Genomic DNA, 23,526 nt, shown 5'->3' with positions numbered 1-23,526 from the left:
GGAAAATAATAATAATGGATTGGATTTATATAGCGCTTTTCAAGGCACCCAAAGCGCTTTACAATTCCACTATTCATTCACTCTCACATTCACACACTGGTGAAGGCAAGCTACAGTTGTAGCCACAGCTGCCCCGGGGCAGACTGACAGAAGCGAGGCTGCCATATTGCGCCATCGGCCCCTCTGGCCAACACCAGTAGGCGGTAGGGTAAAGTGTCTTGCCCAAGGACACAACGACCAGGACAGAGACACAATGACCAGGACAGAGAGCCCAGGGATCGAACCGGCGACCTTCCGGTTATGCGCTTCCCAACCCCCTGAGCCACGGTTGCCCCTCGACCTGAACAGAAAGTGATCCTGAACAGCAGGATTTAGAAAAAATAAAAGCAAAACAAACCCTTACAGTCCCAGTTGCCTAAGAGCATCTTCTGTACTGGCAAGAACCAGTACCAACCTACTATCTCAAATGGTTAACAGTGGTTATCCATTTGAGACGCTGCGGGACACTACATCTTAGAAAAAGCTCAAAGCTGCAGGTTGGCGTAAAACGGTGAAGGGAGAAGAGCTGCTGTGTGTGTGTTTGCTCAACATGTATAAAGTGGTCTCATGCATAAGTGGCCAGTGTGCAGCTTTAACAGGACAGTCCAGCTGTTTAACCAGTTTGGCCAGATTTCGCCTGGGAAGTGGTAAGTTACCATGGAGATGAGCCAAGGACAAAAGAAATGTTTGTCATGATGATCCATTAGATAGCCTTTATGTAACCAGGAGCACACTTGACTTTTTCCTACTTAAACTTCTCTGCTTGTTGGTTCATGATTTATTAAAAGTACTTTCAGGGCTACGTGATCTGTGTAAAATTGCTGTTAATGCAAGCTGCAGGACAAACACAATATATGTGTATTACTCCTAAAACAGATATAAAATCAAGACTACTGTGTTGGGAAGGTTACTTTTAAAATGTATTGCACTACAGATTACAGAATACATGCCCCCAAAATGTATTTTGTAACGTATTTCGTTACGTTACTCAATGAGAGTAATGTATTCTGAATACTTTGGATTACCTATTATATTATCATGCTTTTTACAACTACATGAATGTACTATTGCTGTGTGAATTATTACTTTTACTGAAGCTTACTTGCCATACCAACACCAACTAGATTTTTAAATCTGAATATATTTGCAGCGATCTCGTATAGGAAACTGTTTCACGCGTATATAAAACAGGTCCGCGGCTCCGAACCATAGTAAAGGGACCTCTGGCTAACACGTCAGGCTCCGTGTCGGGCTCGTAGCTTTACTTTGTTGTCTGGGTCAACTTTGCTAGCGAGAGACAGACAGAGGCGTTGAAAGGCTGCTCCAACGAAACTTATTGTTTGGGAGGAAAACAGGAACATGGTGTACAGTCGAGTCTTAATAGCTTACTTACAACTGGGCTCGTCAGGCACTCTTCTTGGCTGCAGTGGTTATTATTATATTTACATGCTTCCAGCTCCCGTTTCTGCTCGGTGACAACTCGTACTTTTCCTTTTTCTCCCTCCCTCGCTCACAGACACATAACGGGTATGGCAGTCCATTCTCGCTGCAGCACGGACTACACTGCCCATGAGGCTACATTCTTTAGGGCGATGCCTGTAACACTCTGCCTATTGCCTTCATATTAAATCATTTTTGTGAATAATTTTTTAAAATATTTCTTCACATCATTATGCGGGCCGCAAGTAGGGGTGACATGGGCCGCGAGATTGACACCCAGGCATTAGAGCCTCTTAATGCGCGTTTTGTTTGGGGCGTGGAAACCAAAAATAGAGAGGACATAGCCAAACATATGAAACAGGAAAAGACCCTTTATTTCAACAAAGTAACTGTATTCTGAATACCACCTTTTTAAACGGTAACTGTAACGGAATACAGTTACTCATATTTTGTATTTTAAATACATAACGGCGGTACATGTATTCCGTTACTCCCCAACACTGCAGGTGGGAAAAAGTTCCAAATGTATAGCACAGATCATCCGAGGTGTTAAAGTGTTTGTTTTTTTATCTGTACATAAACTCTGCTGGTCTTTGCTCAAATAAGATTTTTTACAGTGAAATCTGCCAAATGTGTCAGGCACATTTCACATTTCATTTCATTTGGATTCAAGAGTGAGCTGCTAAGTATTTGGTGGTCAAGGGCAGAGGTCACTGTGATCTCACAAACCATGATTTCATTAGAATCTCATTAATCTCATTAGAAGCTACTTTCAGCTGCTCCGTCATTCATACTTGCTTTGTTCAGATTTGTTTTAGACTAGAACTACAACTCCCAGAGGGATTTGTGTCTGCAAATCAATCAAAGTTGTGATCTTTTGCTTGTTAGTGGAAATATGTGAAACGCTTCACTACGGACCCGCCACAAAAACAGCTTATAAGATAAGAAGGGATAAACTGATGGCATTTTTATTTCCAAAATGATCAAATGTAGGAAAAGAATAGGAGGGTGTGACCATATCTTATATTTGCTCTGTTACTGAATTGATGGCACTAATCATTGGTCCCCATCTTCAGTCTGTATATACAGTAGATATCCTGCTAGCATCAGCTTCAATATGCCTTTAAATGAGTCTGAGTAAAAGCAGGAATTCTAGTTAGCTCGTATAACGTGTGCCAGTCCAGTTATTAAATGTTCTTGTCTTTGAAAAACAGAAAGGATATGCTTCCTCTGTTACACAATGTGAAGTTAATGTGGTAAAGCACTAACCAGGTTTTAACCTGATTAACTATTAACTAAAACATACAGAAAATCAGGAAAACAACAAAGGTCACGGAGCACATTTTAGACCTGCATTATTCTGAAGATCTTAAGGGCACTGTTTTCCGTTTTCTGAATTGCTTTTTCAGAAATCGAATGACAATTCACCATAAAATGAAGATCTGAAAGGATTGCCAGACTACAATGAAGGGGCCAAGAATACAATTGCTATAAGACACTCAAAAAGGCTTTCCTCAATTGTCACAGAAATGCCACGGTAAAAGTTTGATTGGTTCACAGAGTGCTTCAGAAACCCAAAAGCTTATGCTCTTCACTTTTCTTCATGCATTTTGATGTTTCTTTTTTCTTTTTTAACAGGAGCAGCACGTCAGAAATCAGCCATCAAATATTGTACGGTAGACATCCCAGAGATGCCCCCGTGCAGTTTCAAACCAGAGGAATACAAGGTAGGAAGTGATGGCACATTCATGTTCTTCTGCAAGCCCTCTCACAAATAAAAGAAAGTCATCAAATATAAAAAGAAACATACGAATCCCCAAAGACCAGGGCCAGAGCCAATCTCAGGTTTTCCTGAAATTCAGATACATTTTTCTATGAGGTAAGCTGATCTTTCCCAGATGATCTCTGAGATGGTTCACAGTGGAGCAGCAGATTAGAAATTTACTTTGGGCCTAACAAATTTAGTGCTTTGTTAGCCAAACAAAGAAAGTTGGTGTAATAATGTAAGAACTGCACTGATTTGGTCTTTCCTCGTCTCAGTGAAGATTCTACTTATGGCTTTCTCATTCAGCAGCAGCTGTCTAAACAAGTGTTCAGAGAAGTCTGTACATACCGTACTAAATCATGCCATGGCAAGTCCTAAAATTCCTTATCGTTTCTTAGGGTGAAAGTGGGAGGATTTGCCTCACTGGAAGCTATTTAAGGTTTGGCCCAAGTCCATGACCTAGTAAGACCTAAATATATGGTCTTCATCTTTCCCTCCTGCCTGGCAGCTTCAGCTTCATGACCAGTATTTCCCCTATTCCTTTTTTGCACATGTCCAAACCATCTCAGCCTTTCCTCTCTAACTTTAAACTTTAAACTGCCCTCTGATGTACTCATTTCCCATCCATCCTGGTCGCTCTCAATAAAAATCTTAGCATCTTCAACTCTGTCATCTCCACCTGTTATTGCTGTGTTTCTGCTGGTGCCACAGACTTTAACCCACACATCAGAACAGGTCTTACTACCATCTGGTGAATCTTACTGATATTAAATTATTATTGCTAGAGCGCCTAGGAGCTGACGATACAGTCCCTTGAGAAATCAGCACTGCTTCCTGCCTGGTGTCTTGAACAGGAAAAAATATATATTACATCAATTCAATTCAGTTTTATTCATTTATTTTTAAAGGTGCTTTCTATTGTAAGGTAGACCCTACAATAATACATACAGAGACAAACCCAACAAACATATGACCCCCTATGAGCAAGCACTTTACGACTTTTTGTTTTGTTTTGTTTTGTTGTTTTTCCATAACTTGTGTATCTGCAAATATACACATTCTGTATTTTTCATATGAAAGAAACTATACTGTGGTGGGGCTTGCTAATTTCTTGTTTTGATTTATGTATGTTATGTTTTGTTTTACTTCATATGTTTCATATGTTTCATATGTTGTTTGTTTAATTTAAGACAAAAAAAAATTAAATGAATGAGAGGTAAAACTTGAGGGGGTAGGGACAAATAAGTAAATACTTCAGCCTACTCCTTTTCAAACAAATAATGGAATGATATTTTGTAATGATTGTGAAGGCACATGTTTGAAATGTTTGAAATAAAAATGAACTGAACTGAACTGAACATTGAGAAGGAAAAACTCAGGAAGAAACTTCCGGGAGAACCAGGCTCAGGGAGGGGCGGCCATCTGCCGCGACCGGTTGGGGTGAGAGAAGAAAGACAGGATAGTAGCATAGTCGCATACACCTTTTACAATGTAAGAAAGAGAGGATTCAGGGTCACCTGGTCCAGCCCTAACTATATACTTTACCAAAAAGGAAAATTTTAAGCCTAATCTTAAAAATAGAGATAGTGTCTGTCTCCCAAATCCAAACTGGAAGCTGGTTCCACAGAAGAGGGGGCTGAAAACTAAAGGCTCTCCCTCCCATTCTACTTTTAAGTACTCTAGGAACAACAAGGAAGCCTATAATGTGAGAGCGAAGTGCTCTAATAGGGTGATATGGTACTATAAGGTCATTAAGATAAGATGGGGCCTGATTATTTAAGACCTTGTATGTGAGGAGCAGGATTTTGAATTCAATTCTGGGTTTAACAGGAAGCCAATGAAGGGAAGAGTTACATTAAATCACTTTACATTTTATATGTATAGTATTCTTGTGATACAAGACACAGAGGATGCTTTTCTATTTGGTTCAACTGAATCTCACTGCTGACAGTGTCCGACTGGCCTTGTTCTTTTATACGTATCTGAAATAAGTCTGAAGTGGTTTTACTGAAAATACCAATGCTGTGCTGGACATTATTTAGATAAGCAAGAGATCTGTACTTCTGACTGACACAAGTATCAACTCTTTTGATCAGTTGTGAGATTTACCTGAGAGACACATCAACAGTAGTGAAGTAGCCATAGGAACAATAGCACTCCTCTGGGGCTGGTGGTGTTGAATCCATGCCACAGAGAATGAAGACTTTTCTGAAGACAAAAGATAATTTTATGCCAGCAACAATACTTGAAAAAAGTTGCATTGCTTCTGTTTTCAACAACTCTGTGTGCATTTTGGAATCAACGACACTAATTGTGATTTTCTGATTCTTACCTGACATAGGGTTTTGGATCCTCATAGTTCAGCAATAATGGTTCCTTCGCAAATGTGCAAGTCACCAGTGGGACTCCAATTCCAATCACTGATACTGCTTCTTGTATGGTGCGATGAATGATGGTCCGACACTGTTTTGGCCTTTGTGTCCTTGAGTTGCAAACAGAATTAAAAATTCTGGCCATGCGATAGTTTTCCACTTTGTCTGACTCCATCCATAATGTACCTTTCTGGATATTATAGAGGATTTTGTCAATAACCCAAATCTAATTGTAATGTTACATACGAGTACTTACTAAACAGTTAAAGTATCTGCCCCAAGCCGGCTGATTATTAGTGCACCAAAGTCAATGTTTAAATCTTTGAATGATTCTTTGGCTTCACTAGTTTTGGGATCAAGTTCACCCCCGAGCTGCTGCCATTGTCTAGGATATTACATGTTACATACAAGGATAGTAAAGTGTCAAGGCACCCTGGACCTTATTGCACCCTTACTCAGAATCATAAGGCAGACCACACCCATCTTTGAATTTTCCATTTTTACTACACACATGTAAAGTTTTGCAACTGTTATCTCACATGGTCGTGACGCTTTTGCGTTAATAAACTCTGTCCAATGTCTTCCAATAACAACCGCCAAAGTATGTAAAACCAGCTTTATAGACAAAGAAATCAGGAAGTCCTTCTTTTATGCTTTAAATGTACTACTGTGCTAACACTAATAAAAAAGTTACGACCTTCCCACTCTGTAACATCTCTTCTGCGTATTTTTAGGGTATGTCCAAAGAGCAGATGATGGAGATCCGCAAGCAGAACTGCAACCCCATGACCACGAAGATAACTTACTTAAAGAAGCCCGTGTTCATCCACCAGGGCTACATGCAGTGGCTGTGGGATGTGGATGGGAAGCAATATTTGGATTTATTTACCGGTGTGGCGACCGTCAGTGTGGGCCACTGCCACCCGTAAGGCCGTTCTTCTTCACCGTGTATGGTTTTTGTTCTGATTTCAGTTGTTTATACAAAATTGGCTCATTCAGTTCTTTCCACTTTGACCTTTGTTTGCATAGAAAAGTGACAACTGCGATACAGAAGCAGCTGAAGAAACTGTGGCATACTACTAACATCTACATCCATCCTGAACTGCATGAGTATTGTGACAAACTGGCCCCCTACTTACCTGATCCTCTTAAGGTGCTCTGCTACAGTCCATGAATCTAATTAGTATGAAGGCTGTTGTTAAAATGTGTCCTCTCTGGTTTCTCATCCAGGTGATTTATCTGACCAACAGCGGCTCGGAAGCCAATGAGCTTGCGATGCTGATGGCTCGCCTCCACACTGGCAACTTTGATATAATCACCTTCAGGTAAACGTCTCATTGTAACCAAGCTTAATTTGTCTATAATCATGATGGATCTTATATATATATATGTATATATATATATATATATATATATATATATATATATATATATATATATACATATATATATATATATATATATATATATATATATATATACACATATATATATATTAGGGGTGCAACGATACACAAAATTCACGGTTCGGTTCGGTTCGATACTTTGGTGTCACGGTTCGATATTTTTTCGATACAAAAAAAATGTTCATGCCTTTTTAATTTGTCATTTATTAAAATTATAAATATATATTTTAACTCAAAAGTACAGTTTTTAAATTTAACCCTAACCCTTGTGCGTGTTTTTTATTTTGACAGCGAATGCGCACCTGCGGACCACTTATGTGCACCCCTGGTTATTTAGCTCGTCATATTGCAGCCACAGAAATTCTTTTGTCCATGAAACCATAAAGCTGCACTTTCTTTTTGCCTTATAGTCTGATTTGTCATAACTTTTCCGTTTTGTGGTAAGCTTTTCTTTGGCTGTCACTTCTTCACCCTGACCTGTCTTATTTGGCTCAGCAGAACTAAAATATAAATCCTGCTGCTTTTACACGCGCACTCACATAAGCTCAGCGATTCTCTGCGCGATCAACCTCTCACATGTTTAAGCTTGCTGCGGGAGATTTCACTTGTCATGTTTGCATATAAGCTAACGATTAATAAGACGATGTCAGAGGAATTGGTGCGCAAATTATCATCACTCACAGATCAGTGCTGTCGCTCTCTATACACAGTTCGCACAATTGCAAAGTAAAAGCAAAAAAACAAGCACAAATTCAAACGCGATTTCAATATGTCACATATTGACAGTGGCTCACCGATGCCAATGACATAATTACCCAGCTACATTTCTGAAAGAATGCAAAAGCATTGACATATATTTTTCCTTCCTACAATAGCCCAACGGGCAGGGAAGAGATAGATTTTGGTAGCCCGACTGAAAAAATCGCTAGCTCCGGGACGTCGGGCTAGCGATATTGCAAGCCCTGTATCTGATTGAGGAATCATGCATCTTTGGAAAAGAGAGTTTATTACAGAGAAATGTCTCTTTCCAAAATAAAAGCTATACTATCCGCTTCTTCTGGGCTATATTCTCAGCAGCATAAGGAGAATCATGTGCTAACAGCTGTCTAAATGACTCGGCTAAAGTTAGTAGCATGCTTGTTGTTTTTGTCTTTGCACTAGGATGATGTCGGCGTAAATGTGCAGTCATATTCGTTGTGTTCCCACTAGTGCTTTCAGGTTAATCTCGTTGAAATGACCTTAACACCACAACACGGTAAATCTCCGTTAACGAGCTACCGCCGATCGCCCCGTGCATGGGGCTAGACGGCCAACACGTTAACGAGCTAACTGCGCTAACACACTAGTTCCCACCCATGTAATTGAGCATTGCATGGCACATCCAACATACTGTTTTACTTTAGTCCATGACTCGCTTACCTTCAGGGTCATACGTCACATGAAAACCAAAATAATTCCAAACGCCAGATCTGAATGAGGGTGGGGGAGGTGCCCTGCGCTCTTCCTTCTGACGATGCTGTCTGTGTGGAGCGCTCAGTGGATCTGCGCTCGACAGTGCAGCCTAGGCGGAGTAGTCGAACGCAGATTCACTGAGCGCTCAACACAGACAGCATCGTCAGAAGGAAAGTTGATAAAATAAATTACAAATGTTGTATTGTTCGATACATATGCGTACCGAACTGATAGCACTGTATCGAACGGTTCAATATCGATACGAATATCGTTGCACCCCTAATATATATATATATATATATATATATATATATATATATATATATATATATATATATATATATATATATATATATAGATAGATCTATATATATCTATATCTATATATATATCTCTCTCTATATATCTATATCTATATATATCTATATCTATCTCTATATATCTATAGATATATAGAGATATATATATAGAGATATATATATAGATATAGATATAGATATCTATCTATCTATATATATATATATATATATATATATATATATATATATATATATATATATATATATATAGATATATATATATATATAGATATATCTATATCTATATCTATATAGATATAGATATATATAGATATATATAGATATATAGATAGATAGATAGAAGGCAGGAGAATAAACCAGCTGTTCTCCACAGAACCAGCAAAGGTGTACTCTCAGTGGCAAGGGAACAATAAGAGAACAGCACCACCAAGGCTGGAGACGGAGCAATACTGGAAGAGCATATGGGAGAAGGATGCAACCCATAACGGCAATGCTCAGTGGCTAGAGGATCTGAGGGCAGACCACAGCGACCTCCCTGAACAGGGTCCAGTAACCATCACAGTGGCAGATATCCAAGAAAGGGTCTCCAGTATGAAGAGTTGGACAGCACCAGGGCCCGACATGGTTCACGCCTACTGGCTGAAGAAGCTGACTGCACTCCACGAGCGTCTGGCAGCACAAATGAACCAGCTGCTAGTTAACGAAAGACACCCGGAATGGCTAACTGAAGGCCGGACGGTCCTGATCCCCAAGGACCCCAAGAAGGGACCGGTCCCCTACAACTACCGACCAATAACCTGCCTCAGTACTACATGGAAGCTCCTGTCAGGCATCATATCGGCTAAGATGAACAGGCACATGGGTCAATACATGAGCGGGACACAGAAAGGAATTGGCAAGAATACCAGAGGTGCAAAACACCAGCTACTGGTAGACAGAACAATCAGCCGAGACTGCAAGACCAGACTGACCAACCTGTGCACTGCCTGGATTGATTACAAGAAGGCCTATGACTCAATGCCCCACAGCTGGATACTGGAATGCCTAGAATTGTACAAGATCAATGGGACCCTAAGAGCCTTCATCAGGAACTCAATGGGGATGTGGCGTACAACACTAGAGGCCAACTCCAAGCCCATAGCACAAGTTACCATCAAGTGCGGGATCTACCAAGGAGATGCTCTGTCCCCACTGCTGTTCTGCATAGGCCTGAACCCCCTCAGTGAGATCATTAACAAGACTGGCTACAGATACCGACTACGGAACGGAGCAGTTGTCAGCCACCTCCTGTACATGGATGACATCAAGCTGTATGCCAAGAGTGAACGAGACATCGATTCACTGATCCACACTACCAGGCTATACAGCAATGACATTGGAATGTCGTTCGGACTGGAGAAGTGTAGTCGGATGGTAACAAAGAGAGGGAAGGTAGTCAGAACTGAGGGGATTGAACTACCAGAAGGCAACATTGCAGACATAGAGGACAGTTACAAGTACCTGGGGATCCCGCAGGCAAATGGGAACCATGAAGAGGCCGCTAGAAAGGCTGCAACCACCAAGTACCTGCAGAGGGTCAGGCAAGTCCTGAGGAGTCAGCTGAATGGTAAGAACAAGATCCGGGCCATCAACACATACGCCCTGCCCGTGATCAGGTACCCTGCTGGGGTAATAAGCTGGCCAAAGGAGGAGATAGAAGCCACTGACATAAAGACAAGAAAGCTCCTGACCATGCATGGAGGGTTTCACCCCAAGTCCAGCACCCTGAGGCTGTACGCTAAGCGGAAGGAAGGGGGCCGGGGACTGGTGAGTGTCAGCACCACAGTCCAGGATGAGACAAGGAACATCCAAGAATACATTGGGAAGATGGCCCCAACTGACCGAGTGCTCAGTGAATACCTCAGGCAGCAGAAACCCAAGAAAGAGGAGGGAGACGAGGAACCATCATGGAAGGACAGGCCCCTGCACGGTATGTACCACCGGCAGATAGAGGAGGTGGCTGATATCCAGAAATCCTACCAGTGGCTGGACAAAGCTGGACTGAAAGACAGCACAGAGGCACTAATCATGGCAGCACAAGAACAAGCTCTGAGCACAAGATCCATAGAGGCTGGGGTCTATCACACCAGGCAAGACCCCAGGTGCAGGCTGTGTAAAGATGCCCCAGAGACAATCCAGCACATAACAGCAGGGTGCAAGATGCTAGCAGGCAAGGCATACATGGAACGCCATAACCAAGTGGCCGGCATAGTGTACAGGAACATCTGTGCCGAGTATAACCTGGAAGTCCCGAGGTCAAAATGGGAGATGCCCCCAAGGGTGGTGGAGAATGACCGAGCTAAGATCCTGTGGGACTTCCAGATACAGACGGACAAAATGGTGGTGGCTAACCAACCGGACATAGTGGTGGTAGACAAACAGAAGAAGACGGCCGTAGTGATCGATGTAGCGGTTCCCAATGACAGCAATATCAGGAAGAAGGAACACGAGAAGCTGGAGAAATACCAAGGGCTCAGAGAAGAGCTCGAGAGGATGTGGAGGGTGAAGGTAACGGTGGTCCCCGTGGTAATCGGAGCACTAGGTGCGGTGACTCCCAAGATAGGCGAGTGGCTCCAGCAGATCCCGGGAATAACATCGGAGATCTCTGTCCAGAAGAGCGCAGTCCTGGGAACAGCTAAGATACTGCGCAGGACCCTCAAGCTCCCAGGCCTCTGGTAGAGGACCCGAGCTTGAAGGATAAACCGCCCGCAGGGGCGTGCTGGGTGTTTTTTAGAGATATAGATATAGATATCTATCTATCTATATATATATATATATATATATATATATATATATATATATAGAGATATATATATATATATAGATATATCTATATCTATATCTATATATCTATATATATATAGATATAGATATATATAGATATATATAGATATATAGATAGATATAGATATAGATAGATAGAAATCTGTCCCGCCTTTCTAGTTTTACATTTAGCTGCACAGCATAAACATACTAGAGGCTGTGCCATTGGCCATTCATCCATATCCTCCTGAGAACCAGCCTATTCATTTATGTCATCTGTAATGGTCTATATCTTTTGACTTATTTGAGCTGTCCTACCCCTAAGTCCTTGTCTGGGTGGCCTCTTTTAGCTCCAGAGAGAAAGGAAATCACAAAAAAAGTTCAATGGGGAGATTCTTTTTTGCTTGGTTCTCAGGAGGATATAAGCAGGAGAAGCAATATTATGCTAATGTTTAATGTTGAGTGGATGGGCCTCAGTTGATGAACATTGGTTGACTGTTGGAATTTGCATTATATTATGTTCATGAGACAAGACAATATTTTTCTTTGTCCTTCATCACGGAGTTGGCTTTGCTTTTTATCACATTACCCTTTTTCAAGGTTAGCATTGATATACTCTAATATGAAGCCACACAAAGATGTAGATGTGCATTCAAATTCATCCCCTTTGCCACAGGAAATATAACTGATTAATTGTCATTATGTTCATTCATTACGTCCCCTTTTAATTTTATTTGAATACATTACGGGAAAATTCACATTTTTAATCTTGTCGTGACTTTATTAGAAAAGCAGATTATTCAAGTGTAGCTTTTTAAATGTAATAAACTGTGGAACTGTGGATAGTATTATACTGCTAGCAGCCCCCTGTGAAACTGGAGGAGAAAAATAGTTAGTAAGAAGCAGCATTAAAGGAAAGGGTGCAAAAGAGCAGCATTAACCACAGTCTTGGTAATTATAGACAAAATGTAGAACTAGGTGATGAACTTGTTGTATGTCAAGCCTCTGTATATAACCACTCACACTAGGATGGATAGGATGAAGACAAGTGTAGTAAAAGAGACCGAATCCTAGTGTAGCACCATTTTGATCATCACTGTGTATGAAGGGTACAGGAACACAGAGTAATAAATAACGGGAAAAGTAGGCGCTGAATGAGCAACTTTGAAAAAGTATATATGTAAGAGATCGAGAGACTGCCCTTCAAATCTGCAGGAGGCTTTTGCGCTGTACTTATTCCACCTTGTAAATCGGATAATAAAGAAGCTGTTGAAATGAAAAAGTCTGTCTTAAGTTGCGTATTTTCACCAGGTCAGAATCAAAGGATCAGGAGCGGCAACTGATCCTCGACAAAACCCATTAACAGTCGAAAAGAAGAACAAAAAGAGAGGATGGAAGGAAGGATGGATCGATGGATCCAGTCTAAATGGGAGGGGGTGGGGGGTGCTCACTAGTCGCAGACATCTCAAACACAGCTCCCAAAGCCCCACCCAACACTGAGCTAGCTTTTTTTAACCCTCTTATACAGCTTCTTACAGTTTTTATAAGTGATGTTGTTACCCCAACAAAAACCGGCAAAGCTGCCAACACTGCCAAACAACTGCATGATAAAACAAGTGCAGCATTTTATTACACTCAATAAAGAATTAGTGTTTGCAGAGAAAGAGTCCATGCTGCCCTTTTTTATTGAGGGCATCAGAGTTGATAGATCAATCCAGTTTGTCATCAAGTTGCACACCAAGATATTTGTATGACCACGCCACTTTGATGTCCGGCCGGCCGGCCGTCCATGTCCTACCGCTTATTCGATTTTGTGTCACAATGGCAGCAGTCTAACCATATACACCCAGACTTCTCTAACAGCTCATCCAAGAGATGTAATCTCTCCAGCGAGTCCTAGGTCTCCCCCCAGGGCCTTGTCCCGGTAGGACATATCCGAAACACCTCAACTGGCTTCTTATGATGTGGAGCTCTACTCCAATGACCAAACAATGACCAAGAGGGCGAGGAAGCCGGTTCCATCCGTTTAAAGAAATATTAGTTTCTTTAAATTTTCCATGGCCATTGCGTACCTATGACCTCATTACTTCACTTCCCAGAGCTTGTAACCATAGGTGACGGTAGGACTATAAACTGACCAGTAAATTGACTGCTCCGCTTTTACGCTCAATTCTCTCGTCAAGTTTTGATTGTATTCATGATGCGGCAGTTCTCCTTAATCCAGTTACAGAAGGCACTGACCAGGTTCCTGTATTCTTCCACCTGTACGTTCCTAATACATCCCACAATTGCTGTGTCCTCGGAATATTTTTGCATGTGGCTTATGTTAGACTTATAGTTCATGTCCACAGTGTATACTGTGAAGAAGAACAAATAAATGCTGGTGCGTGGCACCCTCAGGAAAAGCTGTGTTTACATGTATGCCACCATAGTGGTTCATTACAACCTTTCTCAGTATGTTTCCTGAATTCTCAAAAACCGATGCGGATGTGCCGTCTAGCGGTAAGGGTTTGTTGTTGGTGCGGGTACTACTTGAGCAGGCATTGCAAATAATCTTATGGGCAGCATTCCAGGTTTTATGATGTTATCTTTGTTCTGTGTTAACCATTAACTGTCAGACTGACCCAGCTGACTTGGTTTCTGCCCAATAAACAGACCATGTGCCCTGATGTGTTTAGAGGTCCTTGGGGAGGAAGCTACTGCAGGGACTCCCCTGTGCAGTCCATCAGACAGTGTAGCTGTGCTCAAGGTACACACACACACCCCTGGCTTATCACACATCAATTATCTTTATTGTCGCTCTCATAAACAGGAACATTCATCTCCATGGTCTGCACTAATAATAGCTTGCATGTGCGTGAATTGTGTGCTTACAATCGTGATGTTTATAACACTAAAAGGATGTAAAGGATGAATGGTTGTGGTCAAAAGTTAACATCTGCTGACTTAAAAAAAACAAAAGAATTGGGTGCATAAGTCAGAATGTATTTATATATTTAACTTCTGGTGCAAACCCAGTTACTTTGTTCTCTAAGCAGGCCTGAAATATGACAGAAACCACTCAGTTGAGAAAAGAGCTTCAAGCATTACTCCTAGTAGGATTTCAAATGGGGAAGAGTTAAAGTTCCCTTGAAGTTGCACCTCAGTTTGGAAGCCATCATTGAGCATTTAATCTAAATTTTAATCTAAATTTGTTGGTAACGTTGATGTTAGGGCTTTGGAAAGGCCATTCCAGAAAATTCAATTGTGTCGAAGCTTCGACATGAAGTTGAAGAATTTGGGAGTAGTCCTCCTTCATCATTATTCCAACCACTTTATGTAATTTACCTGTACCTCTAACACCAAAACAACCCCAGAGCATGATGCTACCACCACCATGCTTGACAGCTGGTATACAGTTCTTAGGTTTGAGAGCCTCCCCTTTACTCTTCAAATATTACCTTATTGTTGCCAAATAGTTTTTGGCAACAATAAGGCATTTGGCTTGCCAAGTTCAACTGCAAATTTCAGGTGTTGATATATTCAGGTGAAGGTGTTGATTGTGGAGCAGGGGATTGTTTTCTCCTCCGTCCATAGTGATGCACAACTCACGTCATTGTGGACAGTGATGCTGGTGTTCCAGCTGTTTCCAGTTCATAGCAGGCTTTCTGGTTCCTGTGTTGGTCTTGAACATCCTAACCGATTTCCTCAAATCTGGGGATTTTTCCAGACCTCGTTAAAGGGGACGCACTTTCAAATTGCATCTACTTGCTTAAAATCTGCAGATGTTTAGAAATAGCTCCACAATACCTCCCCAAATTGTGTAAAGCTCTTAGATCTTGACTGAGTTCCTTGGACTTTCCTATTGTTCTGAGTACTGGTCAATCCAGTAAGTGCTGTCAAACAAATCCTTTTTACTACCAGCTGTAGTCAATCATGATCCCTAACAGGACCTTAACAGACCTTGGCCTTGTCAAGTTGAAAGACGTTTTTTAAACCCATTATTTATTATGCATTCTGTGCAATCATTCCACCCTGGAAAAGAAGAATTACCCAAAATCACCATGTCATTTATGGCCTTGATAAGTGTGAATTTTGGTTAAATTGTTTGTTTTGCCAGGTAAATTTAGACCTTTAATAAGAGTGGTCAGAGAAAGAAAGGTCAGCGAAAGAAGTGTTTATGCCCCTGCAGTTCAAACTGCTAATCATTCACTTGTTGTAATGGTTAATCATTCTGAGGAAATTTGTAAGCCTGAGTTTCACCTAGAGTGTACCCGCAAATTCAGCGTGCTAACACACCTGCATGAGAAATGATTCTGTCTGAAACATGAAGAAAAGGCAAGTTCTTGTGGTGCAATAAACACTTTTTGAAAACATATAGACATTTGTATACTGTTACTTTTAGAAAACTGTTGTCTCTGGTCCCACAGGTGCTTGCATAGCAAATAAACATTACATTGAACAGTTAGAAGAGACATTTGCTACCAGCGTTCCAAGTCAAATTGCAGCTTTCTTTGGAGAGCCTATTCAGGTACTATATTCTTTTTATCCATGGCTATGGCTGGATTTATTTTTGACTCCGTGTGATAGTAACGGACAAACAACATTCATTTTACTAAATATATTTGTTATGCTACCACTCAGGGTTTTTTCTGCATGACTGCTTCTATTTTTGTTATTTTTTTGAATATGTTAGCAAAGGAATATAAGCGTGTTTGGTGTGTACAGGGCATGGGAGGAGCTGTACAGTACCCGAAAAACTATCTCAAGGAAGCTTACAAACTTGTAAGACAGAGAGGAGGAATCTGCATTGCTGATGAGGTCAGACACCACGAAGGTGTTATGTTTTTCTCAAAGACGAAATAAAGCAAAAACCAAACAGTATTGCAAGGCTAAGCCAATGCAGTAATTATAAAAGCGAGCTAAACGCAATTCAATGGAATTTATTTTAGAAACTCTTGGTTTCTTTGAGTAAACTGTGGATAACTAATGTATTATGTAATTATATAATCCAATTGTGTATTATAATAATCTAATTATTAGTGAGCGATATATAGAATTTTAATATAAAAGGCATTTGCACATTACAGGTCTAGACTGGATTTGGCCGAACGGGAAGCCACTTTTGGGGTTTCCAAGGTCATGATGTCATTCCTGACATGGTTACAATGGCAAAGGGTATTGGCAATGGATTCCCAGTGGGAGCTGTTGTTACCACACCAGGTGAGATTACCCCAAAGTGCTTCACACTACATTCAGTCATCCACCCAGTCACACACAAATTCACACACAGGTGATGGCAAGCTACATTATAGGCACAGCCACCCTGGGGCGCACTGACAGAGGCGAGGCTGCCGGACACTGGCACCACCGGGCCCTCTGACCACCACCTGTAGGCAACGGGTGAAGTGTCTTGCCCAAGGACACAATGACCAAGACTGTCCAAGCCGGGGCTCGAACCGGCAACCTTCCGATTACAAGACGAACTGCCAACTCTTGAGCCACGATCGCTCTTAACCTCTTTTTTATGTATTTTTTTCGCTGCCCTAATTAAATTTATGTGATCCCAGCAATTTTCAATTTCAAATGCAAACACAGACTTTTTTTCCTCAGAACGTCATGCAAAATCCATTGACATAAAGCATAAACGATATAAGAGCAAACACTGACTCACGTGGTAATTACCAATACAGCGCTAGCCTTGAAAATGTATGTTTATTTCTGTGAGTGGGTGTGTAATAATAGGCTGCTGTGCGTTCATGGTAGAAACAGCTTTCACGTACTGGTCAACTTTTAGATGCACGATTTATGCTCTTAAAGACCCCACTGTCCAAAAATTAACATGAAACCCCTTGATACTTACACAAATCATTTGCAATGCATGTATTCTGAGACATTTGTATTCTGAGGCTGAAGTTTTGATTACAAGCAGCAGAGCGGAGGTGTGAGCTTGTTTATTCATGTGTGTGCGTGTGTGTTTTTTTCCAGAAATTGCTGCTTCCTTTGTGAAAGCCTCCCACTTCAACACATTCGGAGGAAATCCCTTGGCGTGTGCCGTTGCTTCATCAGTTCTCGATGTAAGAACCGATCTTCTTATTTCCATAGACGTGTTTGAGAAGTTCTTAATAAAACAGTCAGGCAAGTTTATAACTTGTCCTTTTGCCCAGTGAATGAAGATAGATTACATGTTTAGTTTTTTTTCCCTGCTACTACGCACACCTCTGTAAATCACGCACGAGTGGGGAAGTATAGTGATTTATACATCTTTTTTTATTTGTTTCTACCTTTGCTAACAAAGCAGATAAAGCTTATCACACAACACAGTGAACCAGATAAAAGCTGCAGCACATTATACATCATAAAATATACTGCTGAGTACCATTTTATATGCGGTGCCATTTTTACTTTTAAGAAACACAATGTTTGCTTCGGCAGTGGAGAGTTGACGAGGGGACTAACAACTAAAGAAAATATTAATCTGGTAGTACAAATATATTTTTGAGCAACTTGGAAGTAGCTTAAAAACATTTATGTTTGCAAACTGATTTGAGTGGTTAACATTTTTCTTTGTACAAATCTACCAATCATATATTTTCCAGATGGGACTGCATAGTGGATCAAAATTTGATCCACTTTTCTGTGTTTACAATTCCATCAGTTTTGACAACACCACTGATTCAAATGCAGCCCCAAACCATTACAGAGCCTCCACCGTGCTTTACAGATGACTGTAGACTCTCTGTTACGCACTGTTTTATCTCCTTCATACATAGTGACAATAATTAGACCCAAAAATTTCCCATTTGGATTCATCGCAGACAGCTACCCGTCCACTGGGACCATTTCTGATGATGCTTTGGTAAACAGCAGATGATGAACTGAAAGGCCATATCCATCTCCCAGGTTTTGTCAGATACTGTTCATCATATTTTTTAGGCCAGCCACTTTTTCTTTTGTCCTTCACTTCTTCAGGTTCCTCATTTTTGGTGAATACACTGCACACCTTACTGAGATATGCCAAGGTTTAACCTAATAGCTATTTAGAACCGTACAGTTTCTGCAGATTTGTCGTGATGCAAATCTGCTTCAGCACATCCCAAAGGTTCTTTAATGAGCTGAGGACTGTGGAGGCCATTTGAGTACAGTGAACTCATTGTCATGTTAAAGAAACCAGCTTTAGGGGATCTGAGCTTTACGACACAGAGTGTTGTCCAATCCAACAGACGATGGGCAAGCTGTGGTCCTACTGTCAGTAAAAATTGTGGGGCTTGTTGCTTTTCTGAAGTGGTTTAATAGCTGGTCATTTCCCCTCCTTATTAAAAGTATTTGACTATATGATTAAAGATGCCAAAGACTCCAGATCACATTTCTCCAGGTGTAAGCTGATTAAAAAGCAAAAAAGGGGCAATTTTTCCAAACCTTGAGAAGGAATCCTTTCACATTTTCCACCACGTAGCTGTAGCATGATGTAGAGCGTGGCATGGCCACAGATTTGGGTTTTTTTCAGTGTATTTGTTTTTGAAAATAAACAACAAGCACTGACTGAAATTTTTTTTTCCTAACATGCAAAACTGAACTGAATGTTGTTACCTTGTTAAGTTCAAATGATTGTACTGCATTATTTTCCTTTTTAGCAACTCGAATGGGGAAAAAATGAAGTAGAACAAAATGCTGCACATTTTATGTGGAATTCATTTCTTTTCAGACTATTAGCAGAGAAGATTAGCCAAACTATTCCTTCCCAAAACCCACACTGAATAAAAATCAGTCTGACTCTTCAGTTTACATATTTGGTTATGTCCAAAGGCTGATTTAACATTTCTGTCATGTTGCCTGTAAGTAAAAACTCTAAAGTCCAAAAACGTTGGGATACTGTGTAAAAACAGAAAGACTGAAAGACAGAAAAGATGCACATTTTATTCAAAATGAAACGCATCAAATGCTTAAACATTTTACTACTACCTCAAATAAATCTTATCTTACTTTGATTTTGATGGCAGCAGCGGTTCTCAGAAAGTTGGTATGTGGTGGTTGTGGGAACGAAAGGCTGGAAAAGTAACTGTTTCTGTGAACTACTGGGAATAAAATAATAACAATACTGTTTTTAACTTACATTTTTCATTTTCTGAATGAGGTTTGTGCACGCTGATCCTATTCATATGCACCACTTTTCGTGATGTATTGTTAAACAGGAGGAAATGTGGAAGTCAAAAATGCCATTTAATACTTTAACTAAGCTTTCTGACTGAGGAAACATTAACATATTAGACCACAGAAGACATGGCGCTTGCTTTAAGGTGCTATAGAAGTAGATGAGTAATATTAGTAATACAAGATAGCACATCCTTGTGTCCTTTCATATCTTCTTTTTGAACCACAGGGCAGCAGAGAGCCGCTGCCTCCTGAAGCAATGAGTGAGATCCTTGAGGACATCAAGGACATGGGAGTCCTGATAGGCAAAGGAGGAGTGTACGGACAGGTAGGCGGAGTCACCATGAGCTGACCTATCCTTGTGTCAGTTTAGTCATGTGGTGGAAAAAGAAAAAAAGTTTACATGACTCCATGCGAAAAACAAAATCACCCTTACCGCTACTAATCAGATTCACTTTATTTACTGATCAGTGTTAAGTGTAAACTTGTCTATAAAAGCAGAGGATTCGTCAGGCTGGCGTGGAACATTCAGCCACAATGCCACAATCTTCCCAAGAGCAATACTCGACGACACTACAAAGAAACCAAAGTTACAGACGGTGCAGGCTTCAGTCAGCATGTTGAAGTTCATGGCAGTACAATTACAAAAAGCCTGTAGGGTTGCCAGGAGAAAGAACATGACAGCACCGATTAGGTTTGCAGCAATGCATCTAAAAATCACAAGGCATCTCCTTGGGAGATTTCGCCAAAGTGGAGGCGTTTGGCCACAATACACAGCATACAAGTACAAACCAATCTAACCAACTGTCCAGCACAGTGGTGGAGGGGTGATGATTTGAGCTCGTTTTCCAGCCACAGGACCGTCTCGCAGTCACCAAGTCGCCCTTGAACTCATCTCTATACCAGACCAGAGCATTTCAGAGTCAAATGTGAGGTCATCTGTCTGGAAGCTAAAGCCTGGCCCAAATTGGCTTATGATACTCAAGGTGCTGAAAACACACAGTCAAAGTCCAGGTCACAACCTCACTAAAACACTGATGAGAACTTGAGCTGTACAAACCACAATGAACTGAAAAAGGTAAAGACGAGTGGGTCAAAATCCCTCCACAACTATGTGAGAGTCATCAGAGAGTTATTGCTGAAAAGATTGTTTTACAAGAAACAGAATCATGGGGTGTTCTTAGTTTAAGAACCCAATACAGAGTTAGGAAATATGAGTGTAAAAATCAGCTATAAAACTATAAATATGGGACAAAAAATAACTAAATCATGATGGAGAATCTCTGTTTTGCCCTTGAGGAAGTTCACTCATCTAAACTCGTCAAACCAGCACAAGTCTTTGTTCTTCAAGAAGTGATTTGACTTACTAGACTTCACAAAAGAATGGTGGTGCACCAGCTTCTGCTTTTCTGTGCCCCGCCCTTCAGAATGTGCTTTAAAGCAGTTATTAGCAAGGATTTTTCGGTCAAACTTAGGTTTGTTTTCTTTAAAAAATTCAACAAGCGAAAGATTCAAGGCTAAAACTTTGAACAGTCTGTGCGACGACACACTCAGTCTTGAACAGGACTATCAAAAAACATGGTGTTACAATCTCCCTGCCTGCAAACTCTGAGACATACATTACAACAAAAAGTCTCTGCGGTGCAAACCACAGACTGAGCTTCCAAAAACTTTGCTGTGCATCAAAGGAAATTATTTAACTTTTTGTAATTAACCATTTACAATGACCCTACACATTTTAAAATGAATAGGAGGGAAAAAATTGCATCAGCGTCTCCAAGGCTAAAAAACCAAATGCACTACACTAATCTCCGGGTTGAAGCCAAAAAGATAACGTCTAAGCTAACGGCTGGCCTCAAAACAGCAATAACAGAGAAACCCAATAAGCTTCCACTAATGAACAAAACACTTTACAAAACAAGTCCCACAAGTTTGCCACTCCTAACCTCCAAGAGCACTCAAAAAACAAAAAAAACAAAACGGCACTAACTCAGCATGCACACCCTTCTCAGAATCCAGTGGCTGAACAGCATTTAGCTCTTGCTGCTGGAGGTAAATCTGAAGTTCCACAAATGATCTGAATGCCTTCATCTGTGGCAATCAGGTGTGAGAAACCTGAGAGAGAAAGGGAGGGAGAGCACAGCTGTCTTCCAGAAAGAGGCCAAAAGATCAGTGAATGTAGATTGTAAGTCATTGTATTCTGTTATTTATTCATTTATTTGACAGCACCCCAACCTTTTTGGAAGTTTTTTGGTGGTCTAACCTAATTACTGTGCTTGACAGCAAGTCTCTTATTCACTTTCTTATAAATTGAAGCTTTTAAAAAAATAATAAAAATGTTAATAGTAATATTAATAGCAGAAAAAGAGTACCCAGTTCATCAAAAACTTTATTTCACCTCCATCTCTGATCAAATGTCATTGTTGAAGAGAAAGTTTTATTTCATACAGCACGTCCCCGGCAGAGTGCTTTGACTGGCTGCGGAAAATACTGTAGGCGTTTTATGTTACTCATTATGAAAAACACTGGATGAAAAACATTATATGGTGCACATTTTTTGAAAACTCCATTCAGTCGGGAATCAAAATGTCACTGCCACAATTGCTAACCTTGTATTGTTCTAGGGGAAAAAGCCAGAGCGTAACTTTTTAGATTTATTCGCAGATCAACAATGAATCAATGTGAAAGCCTCTTTACAATTTGTTTCGATGCTTAAAGCTTTTCAACTGCCTTGTCCTTGAGTTTAAAAGGCATCCTTTTGTGTAAAAGTAATTTTTTCTTTTCAATTAATGCACAGCTATTCATGCGTGATACAGTGAAGATAACAGGGACCTCATTTTAAACTTTTTCACCTATTACAAGCGATTGTTCAACAGAAAGAGGGGGGGTCTCGATTTAAAAGCAAATGCCTTTCCCGGCTTAGATATTAATTTATGCGCCCGCTCTGCCTTCAGGATAAGAAAAGAAAAATAGATTATTTCGCTCCATGAGCTCCACTCTCACCTTCTTTTTTCCTTTCTCTCACCACTTTAGACCTTCCGCATACAACCCCCCATGTGCATCACGAGGGAGGATGTAGATTTCTTCCTGGCGGTGTTTAATAAAGCAATCTCGGGCTACACGGACAGAAAATGAGCAGGTCAATGCCGAGGAGTGAACTGGAATGGAAAACCATTCAGCAAGGGACTTCTCCTTTAAAAAAAAAAACAATTAAAAATGTATTGTCTGAATGTTTCAAATTATATAAAAATGGCTCCACTGAAATCAGTCTTTTATAGTCACTGATTTTTACTGTTTCTCTAACTTCGATGTCATTTTGCTCACTTCAGATTGAATGAATAAACATTTTTGTGATCAGCCTGTAAAAATATTTGAGATGAACCGACCACAGAATTACAGTTTCATTTTGTTTTTGTCTTCCCGATAAAACTGCAAACATACGATGAAATGAATGCATGATTTTTATTCTTTTTTTTAGACACATCCAACAAGCTGTTCGCTGTTACACACGATTCCCAGAGGCATTAATGGAAGCAAGAAGCACTCCGAGAGTGCAAACTCCACCATGAGCAGTATTTACTTATAAGAGAATAGTGTTGTATTTCATGTATATACTCATTTCATTATCTAAAACATACTGTAAGAAGTTTATATGGCAGTAAAAATCAGATACGGGCAACATGACAGATGTTTACATTGATTACAGAGACATTATGTAGCAGTAGGTCATGGATAATAGGTATTACCTCATTCCTTTTTCTCTTTCTGATGCTTTCTTTAAAGATCTAACACCTTTTAGG

The 23,526-nt window shown here is 40.4% G+C and overlaps 1 pseudogene across 1 annotated transcript; it reads left to right on the top strand.

The window, feature by feature from the left end:
- Positions 1-473: 473 nt before the first annotated feature.
- On the top strand, positions 474-23,083 carry LOC101477168 (alanine--glyoxylate aminotransferase 2, mitochondrial-like; annotated as a pseudogene). Its single transcript, XR_013099519.1, has 11 exons — positions 474-686; positions 3,118-3,206; positions 6,351-6,541; positions 6,646-6,769; positions 6,847-6,941; positions 14,252-14,345; positions 16,304-16,396; positions 16,666-16,798; positions 17,564-17,652; positions 19,956-20,054; positions 22,760-23,083. The product of XR_013099519.1 is annotated as an alanine--glyoxylate aminotransferase 2, mitochondrial-like (transcript).
- Positions 23,084-23,526: the final 443 nt, after the last annotated feature.

This window comes from Maylandia zebra, linkage group LG7, assembly GCF_041146795.1.
Source record: "Maylandia zebra isolate NMK-2024a linkage group LG7, Mzebra_GT3a, whole genome shotgun sequence".
Taxonomy (NCBI): domain Eukaryota; kingdom Metazoa; phylum Chordata; class Actinopteri; order Cichliformes; family Cichlidae; genus Maylandia; species Maylandia zebra.
Note: the sequence above shows the minus strand (reverse complement) of the source record. Positions and strands in the feature narration are given on the sequence as shown.